Raw genomic sequence first — 7,699 nt, 5'->3', positions numbered from 1 at the left:
GCTTTTTTACTTGACCTTGGAGCTTTGGTGGCCCTCGAGGTCTAGGAGGTCCCGTGTATGGCTTTTTATATTTCTGTGAATTACTTTGGTGTTGATATCTCTTGCGCTGCATCTCAAAGTCGATGTCCTTGAAAGATATCTCAGATTGAAATGCATAAATAGTAGCAGAAGCATAATCCAAGGGACGCATCATCATCACATTGTGTCGTATGGTAGGTCGTAAACCATCCATGAAGTGTCTAAGCTTCTCCGCAGCATCCCTTGCAATAAAGGGTACAAAGTGGCAACCCCTATCAAATTTCCTCACAAATTCAGCAACAGTCTAGTCTCCATGACGGAAGCTCATAAACTACCTCTTCAATCGCCCTCTAACTTCAATAGTGATGTACTTTTCATAGAATATCTCTTTGAATCGAGCCCCAGTAATTGTAGCAAGATTAATACCCTGCTCAGCTCCTTCCCATCCTAAAGAAGCGTCATCTCTAAAAATGTAAGTAGCACACCTCACACGATCAGCTTCCCCCATGTTCAAATAGCAAAAATGCACCTCAAGTGCTCGAATCCATGCCTCCGCAGCAAACGCGTCTGTGGTGCCAGAAAATTCCTTCGGCTCTAGCCTCCGGAACTAATCATAAATATCATGTTGTGGCCTAGGAGCCTGCTGTAAATGGTGCTCGAAGAAACGAGCCATACCCTCTAATGCACGAGTAGCAGTATCACCATTAGGAGACGCGGGTGCATTAACATGACGATCATCGGTAGTCTCAGTCTGCCTATCGGTACTAGGTGCTCGTCTAGGAGGCATTATATTTGAACGTTTTCCAAATTCTTACGTGACCAACATGCATTAAAATTTAAGTTTTCTAATCATGCAAGTATCCTAATTTATTTTAGCAATTTTAAGCATATAAAACATATATTCTCGTAAAGCTATTAAGCATGCGACATAGACATAAATTTCACGTAATCATGCAGGTAACATCATAAAAATCATACAAAGTATGTAAACTTACAAAATTGAGGCTTGACGACTGAGCTTCTCGACACTGATGGTAGCACAACCCTTTACAGGAAAATTGTTCTGATACCAACTGAAACGTCCACTACTCGTATTCTTAAAAAGTACTAGGAATTTTTTTAATAAAAACCTCACTAATTTCGGCCAAAAATAAACATATGCATAAAAATAATTTTGACCACATTTAAAAATGATTCAACCAACTAAATTTGAAAATCAAAGGGAATAGTGAAAACATAAAATCTTCCAACGTTTTACCAAACCTAAATAAACAATATTTCAAAATTTAGCCAAAACTATCATCCTCTCAAAAATCTCTCAAATCATAAATAAAAGTCGTAAAACTCTTTTAACGTAAGAATAAAATCACAAGTGCAGAAAACTAGCGCTGGTCCTTGGGTTATATGCACCTTTAGTCCAGCAAAATCAACCATCAAGACCTCCATTATCATTATTATCATAATCACATGCATCAATCACACCCAGTGAGTCTAAAGACTCAGCAAACCATATTCTTGATAACAAGTACTACATATACAGAAAACATGCAACAGTGAAAATACTTTTACGTAAAATAACATTTTCATAATGATGCATAAACTTAAACATAAACATTTTTCATAAAAATTTTCCTATCATCGTAAACTTATTCATATTCATCATAAAAATATTTGTATTTATCATATCCATATACATATTCATTTTCGTTGAATTCAGATAGTTAATTGTGACTTTCGTATTCGTATTTGTATTGGGGCGATGGATCCATCTACATGTAACCACATTACTGGGCGACGGGGACATCAGCGACACTCTCACCCGTCAACTGAGCCTTGTCTTACGTATTAACATATCATCGTATCAGTGTATTAGTCACAATTACTTCACTTCCTTCAACATTTCGTATTTTCATTACTTATAAAAATTAAACATGCATATAACGTTTTTCTTTTAAACCAACCATGCAACATGTCTTTTAAAGTTAACGTTTCACCATAAATTTCCATAAGCATGCAAAATAATCATATTAACATATAAAACAGCATTCAGGACACTACCATGACATTTACTAATTTTCGGCGGTAAAATAACCGTTATACCCCTAGACGTAAATTTTCTCAAATTTTACTTTTTCTTAATTTCATTGACTCTAGAACATCCCAAATAATTATTTAAGCTTAAATTAAATTTATCACAATTTTACTTAACTAAAATTATAGGCTTCTCAATTATTCCTTAATTATTCACTTTAATGTGTTTTAATTCCGAATTAATTCTAACTTTAATATAAATTCTCAAATTTAAAACTTAGAGTTTTTTATATTTAATTATCCCTCGTGAACTATGACTCGACCACCGTGAGCCATGTTTTGAAAATTAAAACCATGAAGAAAACCCTCATTCGAACTACCTAAGTCACCCTCGAGCCATAATCAATTTTCATCGAGCCAGCTTTGAACCATCTCCCCTGGACCCTCATGAACCCTTATCATCCCTAGGACCTGACACCAAGCTTAAAACCGAAACCACAACTCAGATGAAGCTCACGGCCGAGAGCACTCCTTGCCTTAGGACTCTTCGAACTCGACACAGCAACATAAACAATGAGCCAGCCCCGAGCCCAGACCCTTGTGCACCCTCTTAGTACCCTAAGAACCTAACCTATCCCAGCCCGAAGCCCCCAGGCCAAACCACAACTCCCTTGCGCGGCTGCTGCTCGTGCACAACTCTCTCGGGTGGAGTCCTAGCTTGCTAAGACTCCTTCCCAGCCATGACCCTTGAGTCCTAGAGTGGATAGGAATCCTTACCTGACTCAAGCACGAACCTAGCCAGCCCTGGTGCCTGCCTTTCGAAGCCATGCAACAAAACACCCTTAAACCCGAGCCCCCAAGATACAACACACAATTTTCGGTTCCAGCTTTGTTCTTCAATGTGTGGAGCGTGTTGTGTGTGTTACTCTAAAAATCGCGTAAAACAACCCTTGATCCTTACCCTAATCGTGGCAGCCCCTTAAGAACATATAAATCATGTTTTTTGATGAAAACCCAAGCTTTAAATGTTCATGTTTTCATAAAAACGAAAATATATCAAAATTCAACTTTCTTTCATGCAATACATAATTAAATAAATACTATGGTGTGATGGATGATTAAAGGAAAGAATATGGCTTGCCTTTGCGTTTTTAACGCACAAATTTACGTTGACGAATCGAAGAATGATGACACGAAGCCTTGACCGACATTACTTGAAAAAGATCCTATGCTTTTCCCTTTTTTTTCCATGTGTGTGCCGTGTATAATTGGAGTGAAAATAGTTTGAAGGGTTAAGGGGAGTGGGGCGTGGGATTTTTGGGTTATGGGGTAGGTTTTAGGCTAATAAATAATTATTTAGAACACTAACAATGTCTTAGACCCACTAGCAAAGTTAATTAGGTCCAATAAGCCCATTAGTGTTTAATAAGATTATTTCGTGTAGAAAAGTTTGTGAAATTATTAGTCGAGTTGTCAAAACGTTTGTATTTTTGTTAAAAATCCAACACCGATAAAAATTACATCCCGGCGTATAAAATCACCTCAAAACTCTTTATTTTCAAAAATAAGAAAAAGTTTCAACCATATTTTAAATAATTAAAAACAATTATTTAATAAAATTATATTTCATTTTTCAGCTCTCGGTCTCCGTTCTATTCTTTGCCTGATTGGTGGTGATGTTTTTCATATAGATTTATATGATCTTGGTGCGAATATAAATCTTATGCTTTTATTTGTATTCAATAAACTTGGATTAGGAGAGCCAAAGCCAACAAGGATTTCCTTTCAACTAGAAGACAGATCTGTCAAATATCCGCGAGGAGTCATAGAGGACGTATTGGTAAAGGTGGAAAAATTTATATTTCCTGCAGATTTTGTGGTCTAGATATGGAGGAGGATATGTAGATGCCTTTAATTCTAGGGAGAACATTTCTTGCGACTGGCAAGGCTCTAATTGATATGCAAGAAGGGAAGTTGAGACTAAGAGTGGGGGAGGAAAAAATTACTTTTGATGTCTTTAATGCTCTTAACCACACACTGCGCATGGATGACTGTTTTAGAATCGATTCTTTGGATTCACTTGTGAACAATTTTGTGCAGGACGCTGTACAGGACCCATTGGAAGCCACCCTCACAACTGAATTAAAGGAGGATGACTTGGACGAAGAAAAAGCGGAAATAGGGGGCATAATTTAATGCAAATCATCCATTGAGGAAGCCAATTACGATGAGATTGGAGGATTTGGGAGAGCGGAGTGACTTGAACCCTCCGAAGTCAAGCATTGCCTCCGCACCTAAAGTACGTATACCTATGTGAGAATAACACTTTACTTGTCATTATTTCTGCTTCTTTGACAGACAAAATGGAGGAAAAATTACTGCAAGTTATTAAAGAGCACAAAAAGGCGTTCGCCTGGAAGGTGGCAGACATCAAGGAAATAAGTCCATCAATCTGCATGCACAAAATCTTGATGGAAGAGAATAATTCACCGCTCGTTCAACCTCAGAGACGACTCAATCCAAATATGCAAGAGGTAATGAAGGCTGAAACTATCAAGATTCTCGATCCAGATATTATCTATCCTATTTCAGATAGCGCATGGGTAAGTCATGTTAAGTGTGTGCCTAAGAAAGGTGTGGTTACTGTCATAACAAATAAAAAAATGAACTTATTCTCACTAGGATTGTTACGGGTGGAAAGTGTGTATAGATTATAGGAAGTTAAATGATACCACCCGTAAGGACCACTTCTCCTCCCCATTATTGTTCAAATGTTAGAGAGACTAGCGGGGCATGAGTTTTACTATTTTTTATATTGGTATTTGAGGCATAACAAAATCACTATTGCACCGAAGGACCAAGAGAAAACCACTTTCACTTGTCCTTATGGCACTTTTGCTTTTTGACGTATGCCCTTTGGTCTTTGTAATGCCCATGCTAAGTTTCAGCGCTGCATGACTGCTATATTCCATGATATGATTGAAACTTATCTTGAAATATTTATGGATGGCTTTTCTATCTTTGGTGCAACGTTTGGTGATTGTTTGAAGAATCTGAAAGCAGTATTGAAAAGGTGCGATGAGACAAACATAGTGCTAAATTGGGAGAAGTATTATTTCATGGTACATGAGGGAATTGTGCTAGGGCACAAGATTTCTGAACAAGGGATTGTGGTAGACAAAACTAAAGTGAAAGTCATCAAAAACCTACCACCACCAGCATCAGTGAAGGGAGTTAGAAGTTTCCAAGGACATGCCGGTTTTTAGTGGCGTTTCATTAGATATTTTTCTCTAATTGCTAAGCCCCTATCTTCTCTACTCTTGAAATATGTGTAATTTGATTTCAATTCTGACCGTTTGCAGGCACACGAGAACTTGAAGAAGCGCTTGGTGACAGCTCCTGTGTTGGTGGCACCGAATTGGGATGTGCCCTTCGAGGTAATGTGTGACGCCAGTGAAATGTCGGTTGGTGATGTTCTAGGCCGAAGGCAGAACAAAGTATTTCACACCATATATTATGCGAGTAAGACTTTAGATGAAGCACAATTAAATTATGGAACAACTGAACAAGAGTTACTTACAGTAGTATTTGCGCTTGATAAATTCCATTAGTACCTTGTTTTGTCGAAAGTCATTGTGTTTACTGATCATTCTGCACTTAAATAGTTTCTTGCTAAGAAAGAGGTCAAACCACGATTGCTTAGATGTATTTTACTTCTTCAAGTGTTTGACCTCGAAATAAAAGATAAAAAAGGTGTAGAGAATGTGTTAGCTGATCATTTATCTAGACTTTGACATGTTAGCAACGAATGCGAAAATGATGAGACAGATGATTGATTTCCTGACTAACAGTTGTTATTGATGCAAAATTGTCCATGGTATGCAGATTATGCATATTTTCTTTTTACAGGCTCATACCCCCCAAATTTAACATTTCACCAAAGAAACAAATTCTTCTCGGACGTGAAATATTATTTTTGGGAGGAACCTTTCTTGTTCAAAATTTGTGCAGATGCCATTATAAGGAGATGTGCAGAGGAGGAAGAGATGGGATCAATTCTCAGCCACGGTCTTGACCACGAGGTAGGTGGTCATTTTAGACCTACACGAACGACATCCAAGGTACTCGAATGTGCCTTTTATTGCTCAAATCTATTTAAGGATGCACGTTCATTTGTCCTCTCTTGTGATAGATGCCAGCACACAGGTAACATTTCTAATCGACATGAGATGCCTTTAAATAATTTTAACAAGTGCGACGTTCTTGATGTTTGGGTGATCGATTTCATAGGACCGTTTCCAACCTGTTTCACGAAAAAATATATTTTGGTTGCGATTGACTATATTTCCAAATGGATAAAGGCGGAATCATATGCCACGAAGGATGCTCAAGTGGTATTGAAATTTTTAAAGAAAAATATTTTCAACAGATTTGGAACACCACGAGCGATCATTAGTGATGGTGGCACTCATTTTTGCAATAAACGTTTTAAAAAACTTTTGGGCAAATATGGGGTCAGTCATAAAATCTCCACTCGTTATCACCCCCAAACAAGTGGTCAAGTTGAGGTGTCAAATCGCGAGATCAAGAGGATTCTGGAGAAATTTGTGGGGATAAATCAAAAGGACTGGTCGTTGAGGTTAGATGACGCGCTTTGGGAATATAGGACTGCTTTTAAGACACATCAAGTGGTATTGAAATTTTTAAAGAAAAATATTTTCAACAGATTTGGAACACCACGAGCGATCATTAGTGATGGTGGCACCCATTTTTGCAATAAACGTTTTAAAAAACTTTTGGGCAAATATGGGGTCAATCATAAAAACTCCACTCCCTATCACCCCCAAACAAGTGGTCAAGTTGAGGTGTCAAATCGCGAGATCAAGAGGATTCTGGAGAAAGTTGTGGGGATAAATCAAAAGGACTGGTCGTTGAGGTTAGATGACGCGGTTTGGGAATATAGGACTACTTTTAAGACACTTATAGGCACCACACCGTATAGGCTACATTTTTTAAAAAGCGTGTCATTTACCTATTGAGTTAGAACATAGAGCTTATTGGGCAACAAAAGCACTGAATCTTGATTTTGCTCTTGCAAGTGAACACAGGTTGTTGCAGTTGGACCAATTGGAGGAATTCAGGGATCAAGCCTATGACCTGGCATTGACCTACAAGGAGCGTACAAAGCAACGACACAACAAGCGCATTACACCAAGGGAATTCAAAGAAGGCAAAGCGGTGCTACTGTACAACTCCAAGCTGCGGTTATTTCTTGGCAAGCTCAAGTCAAGATGGACGAACCATTACATGATCACCAAAGTTTTCCTCTCGGGAGAAATAACTTTGAGAGATGGAAAAAATGAGCCATCCATAGTCAATGCTCAACAACTGAAGCATTATTTGGGTGGTACAGTGGAGCCACAAATTGGAGTCGCTCGATTCCAAAACAATCAGAGCTGACGAAAACCTACAGTCTAGCTCTCGACTATAAATTGAGAACTAATTTATTTCCTTTCTTACTAGTTTTTAATTATTTTGTTTATTTAGTTGAGTTTTTAAATTAGATGTTGGTTGTTTTTATTTTGTTTTTATACAATTATCGTTGCTAAGGGTTGAATAACTGAGAATAACAATTGCAAAATACATCCTC

This window comes from Primulina tabacum, chromosome 11 (assembly GCF_025594145.1).
Source record: "Primulina tabacum isolate GXHZ01 chromosome 11, ASM2559414v2, whole genome shotgun sequence".
NCBI classification, from domain to species: Eukaryota; Viridiplantae; Streptophyta; class Magnoliopsida; order Lamiales; family Gesneriaceae; genus Primulina; species Primulina tabacum.
The sequence above is the reverse complement of the archived record's forward strand: the minus strand, read 5'-3'. Positions refer to the sequence as shown.